This window comes from Sphaeramia orbicularis, chromosome 3 (genome assembly GCF_902148855.1).
Source record: "Sphaeramia orbicularis chromosome 3, fSphaOr1.1, whole genome shotgun sequence".
Classification (NCBI taxonomy): Eukaryota; Metazoa; Chordata; class Actinopteri; order Kurtiformes; family Apogonidae; genus Sphaeramia; species Sphaeramia orbicularis.
Window position 1 is genome coordinate 40694151 of NC_043959.1, and position 21726 is coordinate 40715876.

General features: G+C 38.4%; 1 protein-coding gene across 2 annotated transcripts in view; it reads right to left on the reverse strand.

Moving 5' to 3' along the window:
- tln2a (talin 2a) overlaps positions 1–21726 on the reverse strand; it is a 115759-nt gene that overhangs the window by 81579 nt on the left and 12454 nt on the right. For both annotated transcript variants that reach the window (XM_030161254.1, XM_030161263.1), the window contains exon 2: positions 8601–8648. The gene's annotated coding sequence lies outside the window, so the exon portion shown is untranslated. The remainder of the gene's footprint in view (positions 1–8600; positions 8649–21726) is intronic.

The following is a 21726-nucleotide window of genomic DNA, read 5'->3' on the forward strand; positions in this document are numbered from 1 at the left end:
TTTCAAGAGATCCCCGTTCTGGACACGGAATGGGTGAATCACGTCTGCTGTGATAATCTAACTGGACGAGGGACAGATGGCTGTAGTTTTAAGAAAACTGAGCGAGAATTATGACATTTAAGAGTGTTGTTACAAATATTCATAAACATTTCAGACTTGGGTGTTGAAGATTTTAAAAGGTTCAATATCATGAAGTTGCATCTTTGTAGTATTTTGAAGTTTGTATAAAAATTGTGGCATAAAATAAAATTGGTGAAAATATTAACTTTTTCAGTGATGCAATCTCTCTAGCACTGATCACTGCTAGACAAAATGATTATTATTATTATTTAGACCAGGGGTGTCCAATCCTGGTCCTCGAGAGCTATTATCCTGCATGTTTTAGATGTTTCCCTCCTCTAGCACACCTGATGGTCATTATCAGGCTTCTGCAGAGTTTGATGATAGGCTTATCATTTGAATCAGGTGTGTTGGAAGAGGGATACATCTAAAACATGCAAGATAGTAGCTCTCGAGGACCAGGATTGGACACCCCTGGTCTAAATAATAAGTATAATGTATGTTCTGAATGTGCTGCTTCGGGTGTGAATACATGTCACTTCCTGAAAGCTTCCTAATCGTAACCATGGTAACCGGTGCATCTGACCTCAGCATCTGTGTAATACTATGGACTTCCCGCATTTGCGTAAAACTATTGCTACTGGGCTGTGTTCACCTTCTGTCATTGATTGCTGTTGCCAAAACTGCATTGCATTATGGGATATTTATACTAGTGATTATACTGGTTTAGCCGATTAATTAACATGACTGTGTGGAATTTCAGATGCCCCCCTTGTCTTGTGATGTACTAAAGAAGGTCAAATTTGCTAGCACCACCAATTTTTATTGACCAACAACAGAGCAGTGGCCATGGAAAACTAGCTCTGAAATGTTCATGAGTCCTGTTTCAGTGGGTCAAAACTACTGCATAGCCCCCCTAAAGAGAAAAACGTTGCAGACCAGCAAAAGGCTTTTACTATTGGATTCTTTTTTGGGTGTGTACAGTACTTTAACCCTTTCATGCACGAATTTTGAGAACCTTAATCAAAAAATTTTCCTGAGTGTTTTTATTCCTTTTTAGGCATGAAAAAAAAACAATGCGATTAAAAATTTTCTTCTGAAAAATAAATAATAATTTTAAAAATAACAATAATAATTTAAATTTTTAAAAAAAAAAGACATAAAAAAATAATAATGAAAAAAAAAAAATTCTTATGAACCTGTTTTTCAAGAAGTTGCAAAAATGTCCACTCAGCTGGACACCACATGTTTAATTTTTGACACACAGAAATATGTATTTACTGATAAATTGTGTGAAAACTATGGGGAGGGCTTGTGATTCTGGGGCTTTATGCTCAGGAGAGATCTACATAATGTTACCAATTCATGCCAGAAAAGACATGTAGTGTCTTAAAACTTTAATAAAGACGTGTAAAAAACAACAACAACAACGAAAAGAACAACAAAATCCATGAATATACGAGAACAGCTGTAGAATAGCTGTCCACTGTAGTGACCAGTGTGCATGAAAGGGTTAATAATTGAGCTGATCATTTTGCCGTTAGCTAGCTCTGTGCATGTAAGAAAATATCCTGTTTTGTCCAGGTTACTACATAAAGAAATATAGTTTTGTTAGTGGTTGTTTGGTAGAACAAAGACACAGTGATTTAAGCAGTGTTGCGGTTTTATTCACCATTCCTGTTTGGCTGCAGTCTGCAGGCTAACAGCTAATGCTAACAAGCTGGTCAGTGCAGACATATATGATGCTGTATGTTACTGTATGCATTTATCAGGTGTTTACAGGTGTGAAAATCTGACCCCAGCTGCTTCGTAGGCTGATCTGTGTTAAATGGAATATGGACTGCACTTCTATAGTGCTTTTCCACACCTTCATGGTGCCCAAAGCAGTTTACAAAGCCTCAAATTTACCCATTCATGCACACACTCATACACCAGTGGGCGGCTGCCACAATGCAAGGTGCTGCCAAGCCCTACTGGGAGCCATTTAGGGTTCAGTGTCTTGCCCAAAGACACTTCGACATGTGGACAGTCGGAGCCAGGATTCAAACCGCCGACCCTTCGGTCATTGGACTACCCACTCTACCAACTGACCCACAGCCAATTAGAATGTTTCCCAATGAGAAGTGGATGGTCAGGTTTGCCTCACAGTGTAATAATGAAGACGAAGCCCCTACCCCCCAGAAAAATATGAACAGCAGTCAGTGGCGAGAGAAATAATTTTTTGGTCCAGTTTGGATTGTGTCACCATTTACACAAATTCACTCATTCATCTGCTGAACCCACTTTATCCTCACATTGCTATCCCCTGCACCTCCATGTTGCCCCCTTTACATAAATTATGTTTGTCAATTTCAAATAGGGATGCACCGATACCACTTTTTTCCAGACCGAGTACGAGTACTTAATAATCCCATTCCAGTTGTCGGTTCCTTTTGTAAATGTGCTTTATTGTCGTTATCATTAGTCTGACTGGAACAAAGTGCTGCTACTGACATTTAATGTGATGGAATGAGCGTTTCTCAATTAATCCACCAGGGGGCGCCGCTCTTAATTAACCATACTGGACAAATACCATGAAGAAGAATAAAGTTTTTTGAGAAGAAGAAGAAAGTCAGTAATAACAAACATGGAGACGACAGAAGTAACACTAATGTGATACTAATATTGCAGCGTTTTCACTGGTAAGGTTTAAAAGCTTTGCTTCAGCAGGAAGAGAAAAGACAAATGAGCGATAAGTTTTGTTTTCACTTCTGTTGGCGGCAGTCCGCACCGCTCTGTACTCCCGCTGGTATTCTCATTCTGTTTACACATCCGCAAGCACCTGGTAAACGGATGGAATGTACGCAGAGGACGGACAGAACGCTGCGTCCGTATCTGTCTGTGTCTTTAACGTTACTTGCAGTCAGCATTACTTTTATCACCATCATTTATTTTGAAAAATCTCCACACACTTCACACTCCCCACACATTATTCCACCGCCACATACCTGCTGCCCTTATCTGTGAATGTCACACGGCCATAAGTGGTATAGGTGCATTTGTATCGGATGTCTTTTACGAGTACGAGTACGAGTACACACACTGAGTATCGGAGCTGATGCAGATACTCGTATCGGTATCGGTGGATCCCTAATTTCAAATATACTTTTACAAGTCAAGGAAGTTATAGGTTCTACCCAAGACAGTAAAATACCATATAGCACAGTGTGAACCTGCTCAGTGGACTGCATCTCTCATTACATATGATGCGCCACACCAACACCAAAACTTGGCATATTTCACATTATTGTTCAAGGGGAGACAAGAAAGTTTAAAGAGGTTAAAATCACCTCAAGTCTGGTCATGTTGGAGCTGAAGGGACATCTTCAGAACTCAGAACTGATCCAGGGGAGAGAAAGTCAAGACATCAGCTCTGCAACTTTCAAGTGTGTAATCTTTATAGTTATGTATATTAACTGTGTGGAAACAGTTTCATGTCCAACTTTATTTTCTTGACCGCATAATAATTCAAAGTCAATCAAAATATTACTTTTGTCATTGAATATAATACATTTTTTTCCCTGCAGTGAGATCCCATGGGTCACAAATACATGGAGCAGGACTTTGGCTCTATATGTGCTGTTTGAAGCAGAGGCAAATCTATACTTATTTTGCCAACACAATTACAGAAACCTATAATATACACATAAAATTGTATGGACAGAATGAGAAGTATTAAGATATGGGACCTTTAAAAGACCCCTTACATCTATTAATCGGCATCAATGAACAGCAGCAGCCAAAGTGAAAAAACATGAAGGACAGAGTTTATTTCATTTCTATAAACCCACATATAGACTTGGGCAAGCAGATCCAAAGAAAAGACCTACGAAAGCCATTCTGAGTGCCAGGGAGGCCATGCAGCTTCTGGACACAGACGCCTGTGACATTTGGCAGTGATGATTTAGGATTACACAACACTCAGTGGCAGGGCATCTCTGCCTGGAAAAACAGGTGATTCACAGTCATGATGCAGGCCAGCTGTTGTGGTGACGGCCTCGGTCGCCCCACCAGGAGCTGTGATACCAGTAAAATGTCTGTCAATGGAAGGAATGCAGTGACAGTGGGAAAGTGACTGTGTAAGATGCGGTCAAAGAGCCATGAAGCATGTTCCAGGCTTTGTAACTGACTCATAAAATCATGAAGGGTACGCTGACAAACTGAGTCACATTCGAGGCCTGAGGGTCACATCACTTACACACATTTAAGCTTCAACTTGCACGACACCTCTAGACTGCCAGAAGAAAAACAGACCTGCAATAGCGATGCATATTTAAAGTGATACTTGATTTCAGAATCTATCCCACTGCACTTCCTGTAAGGTTGAAGTTTGCCATTTATAGCTCTTATTAACATGAGTGCTTTTGTTCCTCTAGGAAGTTAAATCCATAAGCACGTTTTAGTAATCCGTCTGCAGTTCTAATGAATAAATCTCTCTTTACTGCAGGTAACGCTGCTGCCGTTCTTTTGGCTTAATAATTAACACAACATCTGGTGAGAGTCAAGTGTTTCTGATGTCATTAAGCCCCCTAGTGAATAAACCCCAAGGAAACTCTGTGATACTAGACACAAAACTACATATTGTGGTTACTGGACTGACAAATGAATATCCTTGCTTATAAACAACATTGTCAAGCTGTTTGGTTGATCTTTACTTAACTATTCAATGACTTATTTTGCAAGAAAGTTGCTGAATTGTCTAGAGCACAAACAGTATCTTATATGAGAATTCAATCAAGGCTTTGTCAAAACGGAAAAGCAGGAATGTTGACATCAAATATCGCAGATTCCATTAAATGTACTATTCTCACATTTGGGGAAATCAATCTGAAATAAAAACCTATAATCAAGAAACAAAAAGGGCATATTATTTGCTGTAACTAACCAAATTAGGGTTTGTTGCTTTCCAAAACAATAACACAATAGATAGTTATTTATAAATGGCAAACAAAAAATGAAAAGAGCAATGGATAACAAACACGAAACAGCATGTCTAACAATAATTAAATTGAAAATAGGCAGATTACAAAAAGCTGATTTGCAGCTAGGTTGCTTTCGTACTCTATTTACACCAAAATCCTTATTACTAATTAAAATGCAGGCAAAAGAAAATCAGGAACTCATTATGTCTCAATAGGATTTGGAGGGATTTACTGTGAAAATCTGATTTTCAACGTTTCAGCAAAACATTTTAAAGCCTCAATCTATACAACAAATGCCTGACTGATCAAATCATAAAGAAACATCTCCTATTCTATTCTATTCTATTCTGTATGTGTTCACCATTGGAGAAACTCAATGCCAGTGCATTTAGTAGCAAGAGTTGTTTTTTTTAACTGGCAGATATTGTATTGTATTATAAAACAGCTTCAATCTGGTCAAAACTACCGATTATAAGGAGAAAATAATCAGTTTTCGGTTTTCAACGGAGACAAAGTAACAAATCACAGGTTCATTCTATATTTTTCTACTTCCAAAATCCACCATTCAAGCTGCACTCTTGCTGTATTTTAACAAAATGCACATCTGATTAAGTTCTGAGTGTATATTGAAGCATGACTTGAGACAAATCAGTATTAAAGCTCATTAACTGTTGGGAACGTAAAAGCTCCCAGCAACTGTAACCTCATTTGCAGAGTGGAGCCAGATGCTGGCAGCTAACAGTCTTCCGAAAGCAGCATTACAATACTGATACAAAAAGACGGAGGTAAGCGTGTAGGAACTTCCCAAAATAATGAACCGACTTCCATTAACCAACACTGAGGTGAACAGCTGACCTCTTTTAGAGTATGTGTAAAGAAGAGATTACACGGTACTCGGTCAGTGTACCAAATGGCAGCCTGCTGAATATGTGTGCGATTGTGTAACTGAAACTGGGTGAATCAGACAAAGACAAACAGAAAAAAAACATTCGACAAAGTTAGAACAAACAGAGAAAAACTAAAGTCACTGCTGCAATCACAAACAGCAGAGAAAAGCAAAGAGCCTTCAAGACAAAACTCAGAAAGCTTTTAGTCTGTAACTCTTGCTTACTCCGAATGGCATCGTGACTCCCGGCACCGGGCCAAGCAACGCTGATCACGGCAAGACTTGCCAAAGCAAATATATACAGTCGATCACATGACACAGCCTTTATCTGCACTCCTAGTGAAACTCATGCAAGCAACACATCTTCAATATAGCTTAGCACGGTTTTATATGAACTAACACACTCAAAGGAAACAAACTGAGAAAATCTATGTGGACATCAGTGAGGGTTTGCACCTGAACACAGTACCATAGCATTATTAGATACACACAACACTCACACACTTCACAACTTCCATTGCATTTATCAAATGTGTAGGTTCACTGTTAAATTATGCATTATGGCCACAGCGGCAACAAACACGGAAACAGCTTCACTGCCTCTTGCTACTGCAGCTGCATGGAGCTCCACTTCTCACAATGCACATCACGACAAATTTCCAAAAATGCCTGAGTGACCTACCGGCTCTGTTTGTAAACAAATGGAGTGTTTATGGTGGGGTACTAGGGATGTAACGATATGAAAATTTCATATCTCGGTTATTGTGACCAAAATAATCACGGTTATCATTATTACCGCGGCATTGTTGAAATTTTGCTCAAAATGTTCAAAAAGTACTAATATACACACTGAAATAATTTAACCAAGTTGTATTTTGAAAAAAACAACAACATTAAAAAAAACAAATAAAATAATAGGCAGAATGTACCTTCTGTTGGCAGAAACATTCAAATATTAACCCTTAGTAGTCTGAGCCTATTTTGGCCGTTTTTCAGTACTTTTGATTTTGCCTTTATATAAACAAATGTTTACTATACCCATGTTTGGGATCTGTTTTTTTAGCACAACTTCATCTATCTCATCTATTATTTTTTCACTTTAACCTACTATAAAAACATAAAAGACCAGAAAACACAAAAAATATAAATAAAATCCAATTTGAAAAATGTATATACTTTATCGCATGAATAACACAAAGATGCTTAACAAACCCTTTCAAAGACTTTAAAAGTGAATATTGGTTCCAAATATTAAGTATATAAAATCAAAATTGTAATAAATTAAAACTATACTCAAATATTTGACGTAAAAGCATAGTTTTATATTGGCGTTTTTTCCCCTAAAAGTGCAGTAATTAAACACGGTTATCATGATAATTAGAATTTAAACGGTAATACTAACCATCCGCAATTTCACCGCGGTTTATCGTTATACCGGTAATCGTTACATCCCTATGGGGTACACATGAAAATTGTTCACTGTGAGGGAAGAGATTCAGGTGTGTAATCACAGAAGGACTTAAGGATTTGTGATACTGAGGCTATGACTCTGAAATTGGCGATGAGAGTCATACGCAGCTTTAAGCTCATTTCATTGAACGGCCATTCTCCATCTCCTTTTCCTTTATGCATGAATCCTCAAAGGCCTTAGTCATCAGTGATCAGACGCATCTACTGATCTAAAACATGTAATAACTGTTGATCCACTAATCCTATCAATGCAAGTAAATAACTGAGGTAAAATGCAGTTTCTCAGTTTTTCATATGACCCATTTGGACATTCAGAGGCTCCATAGTCAACATGTAAACAATGTCATCTTCTACAGCATTGATTCACCAGTAAAACACAAATAATCTGATAAATGACGGTGGTTGTAGAGGATTTTTATGTTCATTTAATGATATACTTTTCTGAAAGTCACTTTTTCTCAGTTTTTTCTGTTTTATATAATAACCTTTGAATTCACTCTGAGCTTTAATGACCATCTACATGATTAGTGAATTCAATCTAGAAAAATACATGATGTTCACTGAAAAATGCTAAATGCAGAGAACAATATTATAACACGTGGTGATAAATCATAAAGGGTAAATGTGGAGGAAAAAAAAATCATCTCGAAGCTGCAAAAATAGTTCTAGGTCTTAAAGGGTTACGTGACCCATCTGCTGAGCATATATATGGATATGAACAATATGTTGAAACAAAGCCCGTCACAATGATTACATAATCTACATAATCACCTTATTGCAATTATATAGGCGAACTACAATTATTTAGTTTAATCATACTAATCTTCATTCAGCTGCATTAAAAATAGAATGATGTTTATAGAAATATCATGGTTCGTCATTGTTTTAACATCTTTTTCCGCTGTTCAATGGCAACATATCTGTTCTTCATCATTAGTTGTATTCTATGTGCATAAATAAACTTGACAGTCTGTGAATAAATGAGTGCCATAAAATGAACAGAAAAAGACAAACTGTCAGTCCCAATTATTATTTGTATGACAGTTCGTCTTCGTCTATGGTTTCATTACTAACAGCCCTTTTTGCAGCGTTCAGAGCTGCTGTTGGCTTTACTGAAGGAGGAAGAACACTGAGTCTAAGTGCACATGGATACTTTCAGTCTCATTTAGGATCCATTCTGTCACTTTATACTCATCGTGTCCACACAGTGAGCGGCTTCTTACCTTATTGCTGAGGGGAACGCAGCCTTGAACGTCTGCTGGTGTTCACAGCTGAAAAGACAAATGACATATTTAGCACATGGATGGCATGTAAATACGTATCAATAGGTTTTTAACAAACACGTCACCGATTTTCACTTCACTGCTCATTAGAGCTCTTCATGCACAGCGTTAGGGCAGTGAATTTGTTACAGTCTGCACCATATGTTGCAGTGCATGACAGCAGAAAATAGAAAAAGACAAAGTGAAATTATTACATGTGCAATAATTAAAAGCTTGAGGTCCAGACTGAAGAGACAGCTGGTACACAGCTGGTTAAGAGGATGAATGCAAATGTAATAAACACACCGAACATGTACAGTTCAGTCGCCCCTCCCACAATATTTTTAGACACCGATGCCTCTTGACACTAAAGCAATTTATATTTCACCAGACAGACTGAAAATCATTTATTAAGAATCTGCAGTATAGAAAGGAACATAAATTAAGTGGTGAAATATAATAAGCTTGCAAGTGTAAATAATTAATTTTTTAAAAATGCACGTAGGTATACAGAAAAATATACGTACACCTTCTAGATTAATGTGCATCTCCTAAAGCAGTTTTAATGTGAGATAAAAACCAGTGTTAGTGTCTCATTGGCAGTGCCCAGAGCAAATATTTACCAAGAGCTGCTGCACAAAGCGGGTCGTACTGGATAATTACAGCTGCTGGAGGCATTTTCTCTTCGGTATATTTTACATTAAGCACAACCAAACTCACAACCTCTGTTCAGTGTCACACCAGGTACAGAACTTTTCAGAAATATCACCCTGTGTTCGGAACCCACTCACAGCACAGGTCAGCCAGTACCAAACAAATAAACAGTGGTTAGCACATTAATGATAGGCCGACTTGTGTTTTCCCAAAACAGAGTAATTTATTTGTCAAGCATACAAATACAAATATGTTATTTTAATTCATAACCTTCCTAATGCATCCTACAACTTTTTAAGCTTTCTTCAGACATTTACCACAGGACTTTCACCTTTGACACAGTTGGCCTTCCATGTTCACTGAAATATCAAGGACCATCTACACTCGTTTCAGTCAACATGAACATTTGGATCTGAACAGAAGTTTCATAAAGTGTGGAAATCTTTTTTGACAATCCTACAATGCATGTACAAGGCCCTTAACAAGTTAAGATGTATGTGTATGTAACACTCTCATATGTGACTTTATTTATATTTACAGTGCCATATTGTATATGCATATAGTTTTGGTGACAGCAAGGGGTTTGGGAGGGTTAAGTGGGTTTTTTTTTTGCTTTCTTTCTTTCTTTGTTTTTTTTTTTCTCTTTTTTTGTGTTTGAATACCTGTGTGCATTCTGTATTTGAAATTTAATAAATATATCTAAACAGAACATGAACATTTATGGTTTTTCAAATATTGTCTTTGTTGTTCAACTTGCACGCGTGATGATCATATCTGTGCACGTTGTATTAATTTGTTTGTTTGTTTGTTTGTTTTTTCATTAGTTACTTTCCTTCTGGACAAATAAAGCATTCTAGAACCTGGATACTAATGCCTGTTCTTAGACTGGTCTATTACATTTTTTATGATTGGCTTTGTTTTTTTTAAACGGGCAGTATTTGCATAAAACATTTTTGGCTTGTAAACTCTCTTGCACTCTGTTCTAACTTTTTTTTTTAATCATCTTATTGTGCGTAATGCACAAATAAACTAATTCTAAAGTACAATGTCTGCAGTGCTTGATGTGCAGCTGTATAAAACTTAATAATGTTAATTTTATCTAAGCTTATGGAATAAAAAGGTGTCAAGGCCAGAGTGTCCAGGTATTCGTTTATATTTTTAATCACCAACAGCTTCAGTCTTATGGACAGTTTTTTAACCAGACTGTTTATATTACTGCAGTATTTTAACTGCAACTACTACCAGACTACATGCCACTTGTCTGGAAATGATATTAAGTGATCAGGCTGTACTATTTGGGTGTGTCAAAAAAAGTAAAGACACTAATATGCACAGAGAATATGGCCAGCAACCCTCTTTGCAGCATACTATTTTAAACTTCTTTTACCTTAAATGCACTGGAAAAAAAGAATACATTATAAAGCTGGTGTGTTTTGCAGAGTAGCATGGGCTGCATTCTGTACCAAATAATTGTTTTGTTTTGTTTTTTTCCAGTAAACCAGTTTAAGTTCCCAAATGGTCTGGGCTAAAGTACTCAACAGGCAGATAACTAGAATAGTTGACAATAGGGCCTGTGGGTTATTACACCTGTCCAGGCTGTACAGTACAGCGCCCACAGCCAAAGCCAGAGTTAATAACATGGGCTGCAGCCGCTCCACTGACAGGATGGAGACTGATGGAGGACAAGTGAGAGACGCTCTCAAGGAGGATCATTGAAGGGAGAAGCAACACACTGCAGACTCTCACCACTGTGCAGGGCCTCGCTGTCCCTCGGGAGGATCTGCTCTCGCTCCAACTACACTGACACTTGCATACTCACAAACATATGCAACAAGAATATGCAGTGCAATGATACATCAGAAGCACCAGACTGTACAGTTAAGATGGTTTGCTTTTAAACACAGCAGTTTTTTCCCCCTCATTGGTGTGGTACATGAATTCACTGATTAATCCAACAATTTAACATCATGCTAACAGTCAGAAACAATCTCTATCTGGCACCTGATTAACCGATTATTACTCAGCTTTGGCTCCAGCACTGAGTAGCAACAACCTGTCCCCAGAGCATCATTGACTCCCTGACATTGGCACGGCGCAGGAAAGGTTTTCGGTTTCTTACCAGAGGAGGAAACTGATTCGCACAATGACTCGCTTCTCAAAATCCCCTGAGAGGTCAAAAAATGAAAGGCTCCATTATTATAATCACTAGAGAGCAATGATTACAGTAAAAATGAGAGGAGACGTGCCAAGAACTGCAGTCATGTACGGTATGTCTCAGCTACAGATACATTTCATCATTTTTACTTTCAAAAACTTGTCAGTTGTTTCTTTTGTCCAACCTACAGCAATTCAGCTACAGCAGTTAACATATCAACATCCATATAAACTGCATGTGTATCATTAAAAAAAATAACAGTATATCAAACTCATACCAAATGTTAAGAGAATAAAACAACTTTCTCACAGATCAAAACAGGACCCAGTGACAAAACAAATCTCTAGAAAAAGTTGAAAATACTATGATAATAGCCTAGAGGAATGTGAACATTTCTGCCTCAAGGAAAATAACTGTGAGAACCTGAATTTAACAAAACACACCTGAGGAGAGAGAAACCTTATCTTGAACAACTTAAGAGACATTTGCATTCCTTTAAATCTCTATTGTGAGCCCAGAGGGGGATTGCTTAGAGCAGAACTCAACATGCTTAGTTTAGGGAACACTACCCAGGGGTGTAAAGCACGTCAGAAGACACCAAACTGTGCTGAGAAAACTGAATTAGATTAAAAATAGTGTGAGGTTGACACTTGATATCACCACAATACAATCCGTTATGATAAAAAAAACAACCCCGGGGAAAAATTCAAGGAGTGGGGGAACTCCTCTGGTCCTGTGGGGGTTCTGGAGGTGGGGCGCAGAGGTATATGGCCACTGGCAATCTGAGGGAGCACAATGTGCCACTGGAGACCCCATTGTTCTGTTCATCCTGCAGTTTCATTAATCTCACACTGCAGAGGAGGACGGAGTGTGGACCTCTCAGACAATATGGTGCCAGGGAAACACCTTCCTCCAGCCCCAAAAATGAGGCTTTAATAAAGCTGCCCGCTATGACGTCTCACATCTCCACCTGTTCACAGCTGGATATTAACAAAACATCAGCGCACGAGTTAAAGTGACATCTCTGAGGAATTGAGCACGGCATCTCAACACAGTAAGCATGAAAATATCACAAACATACTCCTGTTAACAAGCAGTTGTGGTCACAGTGTAGCTCTGAGGCTCTGTGCTGCGTCTCAGGCTCTAGACCACCTCAAAGATCAGTGGCAGCTGTTCACTGATGGGGAATCATTACTCATTTCCATTCACATTTTTATCTAAACTCCTCAGTGGTCTGCACAGAAATATTGTGTATACAAGAATTGTTGGACTCCAATGGCCACGATTATAACATCACATCAGGATTAGCTGTACAACAAAATTTCTAAGAGACTTGGTTGATATTCTTTTTTTTTTTAATTCACTTTTTTATTGACATTCTGCATCAATTTTGACAAAGATATTCATTTTAAATGTCATCAACAGTACAGGGTGGGGAAGCAAAATTTACAATATTTTGAGGCAGGGATTGAAAGACAGTGTATGACCAATTAGTTTATTGAAAGTCATGAGAATTTATTTGCCACAAGAAAATGTACATAATAGAAAATGTTTTTATTCTATGTGTCCTCCTTCTTTCTCAATAACTGCCTTCACACGCTTCCTGAAACTTGCGCAAGTGTTCCTCAAATATTCGGGGTGACAACTTCTCCCATTCTTCTTTAATAGTATCTTCCAGACTTTCTCGTAATAGTTTTGCTCATAGTCATTCTCTTCTTTACATTATAAACAGTCTTTATGGACACTCCAACTATTTTTGAAATCTCCTTTGGTGTGACGAGTGCATTCAGCAAATCACACACTCTTTGACGTTTGCTTTCCTGATTACTCATATGGGCAAAAGTTTCTGAAAAGGTATGGATAATAGTGTTAGGTATGATTATGACATCAATATATGTTTGGTTTCAAAACAATTGACGTAGTGCCTGCTGAGAAAAAACAACTAAATGTTCATTGTAAATTTTGCTTCCCCACCCTGTATATTAGTCTGAATGTCCCATTTTTTTAACAATGAAACAAACAAAAAGAACATTAACAAGTAGGGAGTGAATTGCAGTTATTGCATTTACTATATCTAATCTTCTATACAAAACTAAAAGCATCAAAGTCTGGTCTGCGTGGCATGATTGGTTGATATTCTTACAGTGAATCCTGGACCAAACAAACCTAATTTGTGGAAAGCGCTGTAATGCAGGTATGTATGCAGTCAGACTAGGGGATCTCAAATACTTTGACTGTGATCCATCTTAATTTGTCACATGATCTACTTTTCACAGGGATTGTACAGATTGCACTATTAAAAATGGCAAGTTTCTCAGTAATTGTGGTATTTTACCAAAAGTGTTGCACTAACCTTAGGTTTGTACGATTAATGTCTAGTACAGGTCACCGGGCTAATGAGTTGATTTTTTCAGTGTGTTTATTAAGCTACTCTCATGTTTGTTCGCACCAAAGTGTTTGGTGTTAGCCTGCGTAAACCTTGCAGAGTTTGTATAATGTGTTGTTTAGCTGCTGCTGAAGAAAGAATGAGGAAGAATTACAATTAAATTCATGAGCTGTGGGTCAAGTTTCAGAGTTATGCTGGTGTGAAAACATTTTTAATTCATTATATAACCCAGCAGCACCAGTTTGGAAACACTGCAGCTGTATGCACAGAAAAATGTGGGCTAGTGTTTATATTATCGAAATATTGTCAATATTGCTACAAAGCCTTTAGAAAATGGTTAGTCAGCAACAGCTTAAAGGCATCTCAAACCTCCTAAGCCTCCAAAAACCAGAGGAAACTACAGGGAAAGTTTATAACAGGCCAGAAATGTGATTCAGACCATGGATCATGATTCTACCTTGGCCAGATCACCCTGTCTCGTATGCAGTATGTTTATCTTTCAAATACAATTAAAAACAAAATGTAGATCTACTCACAACCTTCATTGTGGTCCAAAAAAAACCTCCAAAAACCCACAGGTAGGGTTAGTCCTCCCATTCATAACCAAATCATTTACAGGGGACAAAAAACCTGCCAGTGTCTCTTCAGCTTTTATAGAGAAAAAGGGTGAAATTTGAGGAGTATAGCCATGAGGAATACAACTCAGCATGCCCTTTTCAGCTGTGTGTAGTGGGGGGGGGGATTAAAGGATCTAAATCATGGCGAACATCACAGCTCAGCCTCGCAGCACAGACTGACTGAAGCCTGCTAACTAATTGTCTGGTGTCTTCTACCACTCTCATAGATAAGGAGCAGACCCAGATATGCAATTAGCTAAATGGGTCCATGGGATCTGGGCTTAATAAATGCAGGTGGTGGGGGGCTGTGCCTGGAAAGGAGGGGAGTTTCTCATGTGATATGGGACTCATTACCCACCACCCTCTCACTGGGAGGCACCTGCCTAGAAGTGCACTCACCGCATCCAACTCATTAGCTTTTAAAAACTAAAAACTACAGAAGAAAAAGAAACTGTGACCATGAGAGAAGAGACCGGATACTTAACATGCAGAATGCCTGTCAAAAAACTGTGAAGTTACAAGTAAGGAAAAATTCATATTTCAATCCACCTGTGTGAGGTAGATAATGTAACCTTTCAGTGCAAATTGAAGCCCAGGAGGTTCTATCAACCAGAAAATTACAGACCAGCCATTCAGCGGCCTGGAGTCAGTGATTATGACGATGATGATTATTATTTCCTGTTACGAAAAAAGGACGGAATCAATACTTAATGGCAGCTAAGGTGCAATGAATGGGCTAGAAATTAAAATATACCGGTTTTTGTTTTGTTATGTGCAGAAAATTGAAGATTTCTGCGACTAATGGAGGTCAGGAGGGTCAATAAAAGCAGAAAAAACATTCATTTTGGACTAATGTAGAGAACAAGCACTTACCTACTGTTTATTAATTACCCCTAATGCAACAGCAGTGGTCTCAGTGTGGAATCTTCTTGAAATAACACCCACAAAAAAAACAAAAACAAAAAACTAAATAATGACAATCCCAAAAATCAATATAAATAATTACCATATGGCTTATGACCCATGTATGTGCTCTTTCCTTTTTGGGGGGAGTTGAGGACATCTGGAGAACAGCTGCTGCTTTGCATCACACACACACACACACACACACACACATATACACACATGTTCCGAAACCTCCCCGTCAGAGGTTATGGGGTCAGGAGCCCTATGTCCAGACGCCCCATTTAATCTGGTCAAGGTATCTCTGGAAATGAAACACCACACAGCCACATTTACATACAGAAATAGACACAAACACACACATACACACACAAACACAAACACACACACACACACACACAGAGCAGACAGAGCCTCTCCCGTCTCTCTTCTATACAAGGAAAGTATTCAACCCTCTCCTGGGAGGGCAGAGATTCTCAATGATTAGTCCTGCCCTTCCACAGAGAAAAGTATGTGTGTTTTTTTAGCCATCAACATGAAAACCTGACCTACAAAGTGAGGACAAATGTGTGTGGGGTGTTTTTCTATATTTGTGAGGCCACAAAACTACAAGCTCGTTCACAGTGTGAGGTCTGACGCCTTAGTGTGGGAAATACATCACAACACGAATCATTAGATTTCAGGCTGAAGACTAGGGTTAAGCCTCCAGAAAATGAATCCAGTTCCACACGTAACATCCACTCAAATGAAGGAAATAAGGAACTATGTGTGTGTGTTGGTCACTAATTCAATTACACAGACTCTTGTTCCTGTTCAAACCAACTCCTAAGCCCATGAATGGCATCAAACTCATCATCAAGCCACGTGGTGAGCAAGAGGAGAGAGGCAACAATGTGTTTATAGAAGGATTTTACATTTGGTTTACACTGAGTTGTTTTTTTTTTTTTTTTTGCCTGTGAGTGGGCCTCTGTGACACCCATTGCTCTTGTTGACTACTGTAAACTTACCAGATGAAGTGGGAGAGTTTCATTGGGCCATGAGGCTCTTAAAGGTGAAAAAGTATTTTAAAGGTTTGCCGAAAGAGTGTGCTTTTGAAGTAGAACACCAGCACAGCCAGTGTAACACTTCTTTTTTCCAAGGCATCTCATTTTTACACGGTAGGAGTGGAATAGACCGGCATAGGCATAAAGCCCTGAAAGCTAAAACACACAGGCATTAAGACGCAAGAGAGATGGCTGCAAGACTCTGTACAAAATGAAATACAAAATTGGAAATCAAGGGATTATCTGAGCTGTTCTTCATAGCCTTAAAACAAATTCCCATACCAATTCAAGTGATTGCTTTTTGAAGGCTACATTCTGCACTAATAGTCCACGGAAATTGCATTTACAATGTTTTTCTCCTCTGAAGGAATAAATAAAAAGATGGCACGCCTGCCCCACTCACGGCAGCAGACACTAAAACGATGACAAAAGGATTTTCCTGGCTGGCGTTTGCTGATAATTTTTTTTTTTTTTTTAATTAAACACTGAAATAGTAGAGGAGAGATAAATTTACTGATAATAAGACAATCCACAAACTGACATTTAGAGTTTCTAATGTTAGCAGAAGCAGATCTTTCAAAGACTTTCAGACAGTTAGACAAATTTACTAGCAATTAGGGCTCATAGTTCTGAGATGCTGTATTTCTGCATCCATTTCCTTTTTGCTGCTCATCTCTCAGCACCGATCTATGGGAGTAACGCAACCCTGAAGAATTCCTTTAAAATGTCTGACCCCAAAAGGCAGGTCACATCTACTTCCTTCCTCTTTTACCGTCATCAGAGCAGAGCAGCCTTAACCAAAGACAGAAACCCCACTTCAAAGAAGATGGCCTCGTATCTAATTGAAACATTAATTAGAATTAAAGAAAGAACAGATTAAAGAAAGAAGTTTTGACCTTACAGGGGTTTTATGTAGAACTGGTATTCCAAACTCTCGACAGCAGGAAGAAGTTGTGTACCAGAACACACTTGTAACCAAAACCACTAACAAATCAACACCATGTATCCACGGACTAAATCACTCACTGAATAAAGGATAAAGGTCATTGGTTAGACCAGGGGTGTCAAACTCATTTTATTTCAGGGGCCGCATTCAGCTAAATTTGATCTGCAGTGGGCCGAACCAGTAAAATAATAACACAAAAATATATAAATAATGTCAACTCCAAACTTTTCTCTATGGTTTAGAGCAAAAAAAATAAATTTACAGTATGAAAAGGTTTACATCTACAAACTATCCTTTCAAAAGATGTGAATAACATGAGCAAACTGAAAAAATAAGTGTAATTTTAACAATATTCTCCCACAATTTATCATTTACACATATACATTAGAACTTACAGATCACAGTGGATCTACAAACACACAAAACCTTTAGTAACAGGCAGAATATTGTTAAAATTGGACTTACTTCTCTTAAGAAATTTCAGGTTGTTCATATTTGTTCAGGTGATTCACATTTTTTGCGAAATTATACATTGTTTTAGAATAAATATATGAAAATATTTACATTTACAAAGAGAAAAATTTGGAGTTGTCATCATTGATATGTTGTTATGATAGTATTTTACTGGTCCTGCCCACTTGAGATTGAATTGTTCTGAATATGGAACCTGAACTAAAAGGACTGTTAATATCTTAGTGTAATTTTTTGCATTTCACAGATCCCTCCCAGGGGCCGGACTGGACCCTTTGGCTGGCCGGATTTGGCCCCCAGGCCACATGTTTGACACCTGTGGGTTAGAAAAATCTGTATAATGGAACCCATAGCACTGATAGTGTATCTTCGTATGCTAATCTTCACATGCTACATCAGCTGATAGTTTACATCATAGCTGTGTTAGCTTAGCTCTGTTTTTAAAAGGAAAACAGCCTTAGTAAAACCACAAATCAGCTCTGTTTTCTGTGTGGTTTGTGATGTCTATAGTAGAACTGAAGACCAAACAAGGTCAGAACTATCACAGTTTAGTCTGAACCAAAGATCAACAAATGGTGAACTTAGCAAAGATAATAACATTATATAACAACTTTATATCTTCATCAGCCTCATCAACAAACTCACCCATGTAGAAGAAACACTCTGATTTCATCATCAAACTCCATTCTTTATTCTTTCTTTTATTTAGAGCTGTGTCCAGTGAAGAAAACAACAGTGCTTCTCGTTTTTATCACTTTCTTTGACTAGAAAAGTTGTTTCTTTACTGTTCTCATCCTATCCCATCACTTTCTGATGTTTGCTCAAAGGCTCTGTTGTGTTAGTTTTCCACACAATGAGAGACTGACAGAGTGACACACTACTCCCTCTAGTGGTCACACAAATCTGTCAGACCTTCAGTATGATTATATTCGATTCATATCTCAATCAATTCAATTAATTGCCATCTTCGGCACAACTTACAAGCTTTATTCTGAACACTGTCATGATCATTTAAAGGGGTCATATTTTGCTAAACCCACTTTTATTAGTCTTCGGTACATTTATTTGTGTATTTTGGGACCCTAACAGATGAAAAAGTTTTAATCTAAACCACAGCACAGCCAATAACCTGGAGGGGGTGGGGTGTGAAGTGGCTCATTTGCATTTAAAGGGCCAGCGCTAAAACGACCTTTCTGGTGTCATTACTCAGAAATAGGGTTGAAGATGGACCTGTGGACTTGAATTAATGAAGAATTCAGACCCAAGCATAGCATTTACAGTATATGTAGACCACAGGAAAATGTTTTAAAATGAATAATTCCATTTAAAAAAACATAAAATATCACTCCTTTAAGGTATTTTTTTCAATATTTGAAAGTTGAAATACTACATATAGTCCCCTTCGATATTAGCTCATATCATATACTCACTACGTCATCTTTGTCCTAGAAAACAGCATATACATCTGGCTTTTTTAAAACTGAGTAAATATGGTAAAAATTTATGACATTTCACACTCCGGGAGACAAGTCTGCCTTTCTGCTTTTTGTCAACTTAGATGTCATGAACACACCGGAAAAACATGGAGGACGATATTCCCCTCAAATTGAATCAGGGGAGGCTCTTTCACATCGCTGTCCTGTTAGCGTTACATCTTCTATAATGTGAAGAGGGGAATCACAGCCGCACTGTGTTCCCAATTGTTAAAAAAAAAAAAAAAAAAAACAATAAATAATACTGACATCAATGCACATTGTAACATCATTGTCAATCAGAAGTGAAACCAATACATAGGCCTACCCCTGGCTAACATCTGGAAATGAATGCCAATCATGAATTTATTGAAGAAAAAAGCTCTACAACTTAGTTTTTTAACCAGTTAGCTTCAGTTGTGAATTCATCCGATGTTTCAATTAAGTTGGGGGTATCATGGAGTTACCAGCTGCCATGAAGTCATGGCATAGCAGAGCAGCTTGAGTCAAATCCCACTTCCACACTCCATGGTAGAGTATGATAAATATGATAGATGCTGTGCTCTGGTTACAACAGCTAGCAACTACATGAACCAGCAAAAGTTAAAATCCCCATGTGGATACAGATAAGAAAACATCTGTATGAATAGCTGGAGTCAAAGAGTGTACAGAGCTAATATGGTTAATAATGTTTACTGTGGAATGCAACAGAATCGGTGAGCGCTAGACAAAACAGATTACTTCTGATGAAAAGCAACCAAAAACAAAATAAAAAAAAATAGTCCCGCATGAACAGAAATGGCACCACTACTAATGAGAGTGCTGCATGAGTTGTATTTTATTAGCAGGACTTTCTGTACATTTTCGGGTATATTTTACAGCAGGCAATACATGCAGGTTCACTCTTAAACTCACGCTATTAAATGACCCATAAAAAACTCCCAGGGAGCCGCAGAGGACAGCACATCATTTACAAGACACATAAATCATCAACACCCGTGCTATACGGCAGCGTTTTCCTGCACATTAGGATGGGTCGGTCCTCTGTATGAGCTACCCTCCTAATCTTCTTTTGCATCTCAGCCACAGAGATACGAGAGTCCTTTAATCCGCTCAATGGGCAGACAGCTGTGAGCAGACGTTTCGCTGCCCGCTACTGTAGCTCCAGCTGCTTTGGCCTTCAAAACCCAATTTAGTCAACAGCTACATATATGGATTGACATACATTTTAATTAGGATAAGCGCTGCTCTGCCACTCCTTATCTTTTCCATTAGCAGATTTTCTGGTTAAGGTTTTCTGAATGGATGAGTGTGGCACTTTTGCCGACACCCTTTGGAAAAAGTCTGCCGCAATTCCAAGGCAAGTTGATGTGATAACGATTCCACGCAGGTAAGCTGACTGGTGGGCAAAGGAATAACCAATTAAAAAAAGCAGGACTGTGGCCGGGCAGAGGCTTAGGGACACCAGAATGGAAGACAAACATGACACAAGAGGTGAACTGCCTTACAGGGCTGTGGCTGCCTATTGTGGCTGAACAATCCAGCTCCTCCAAGCCTGGTTTTTCCGTGCTGTCTACAAAGTGAAAGCCTGGCCTCTTGCTTGTCAGGTCTATTGTTAGGAGCAGGCAGGAGCCGCTCCCCATTCACCTCATACACATTAAATACTCTGCATTGTTTGGGGAGTCAGATGGCAATGGCAGGCACGCAAGTTAGCCTGTGCACACACAGACACACACCTCTCGCTTTAGGAATTCCATCTTTTAAAGGGAGTGCTGGTGATAACCTGAATGTGCCACGACTGCAGCTAATTTAAATGGTAAATGACTTGACTTTGCATCTAAAGAAACAGTGGAAGAGACCAGATCCAGAGGGAGGGAGGAAGCGGCACAGTGGAGAAACCACCACAGTTTCTATTTAAGACAGATATTCTATCCACCCCATTCATATCATTACAGTTTGATACATATTAAAAACCACAATATCAAAATACAGCAGTACAGGTACAGCCTTTACATAGTAAAGGCTGTTGTTTTAGGCTGACTGGTGGAGTGTTTAATTCCATTTGTGAACCTGGTCAGTTGGTCCTTTTTAAGCCCCTACCCAAAAACATAAATGTAATCATTCTGGTTCAAGGTCTCTTGCAGATTTTTATCTATCGTCTAACCTAGCACACATTCTATTTGTGGAAAATTACTCCTAAAATGAGGTCTCGGTCAGATATTTGACAGGGTAAAATTTGTTGATAGGCTGAGCTGCACACGTTATTTGTGTCAAGATTTCATCACAAAGAAACTGCAAAATGGACTGTGGTTATCTGATTAATCTACTGATGATAGAGATCAACAGAGGGCATGAAATGTAGGTCAAAGCATGTATAGGGTAGAAGTGCTGCAAAATGTGAATGAAAATGCTAAGTGAAAATAATCTTTAGGCTGTTTTT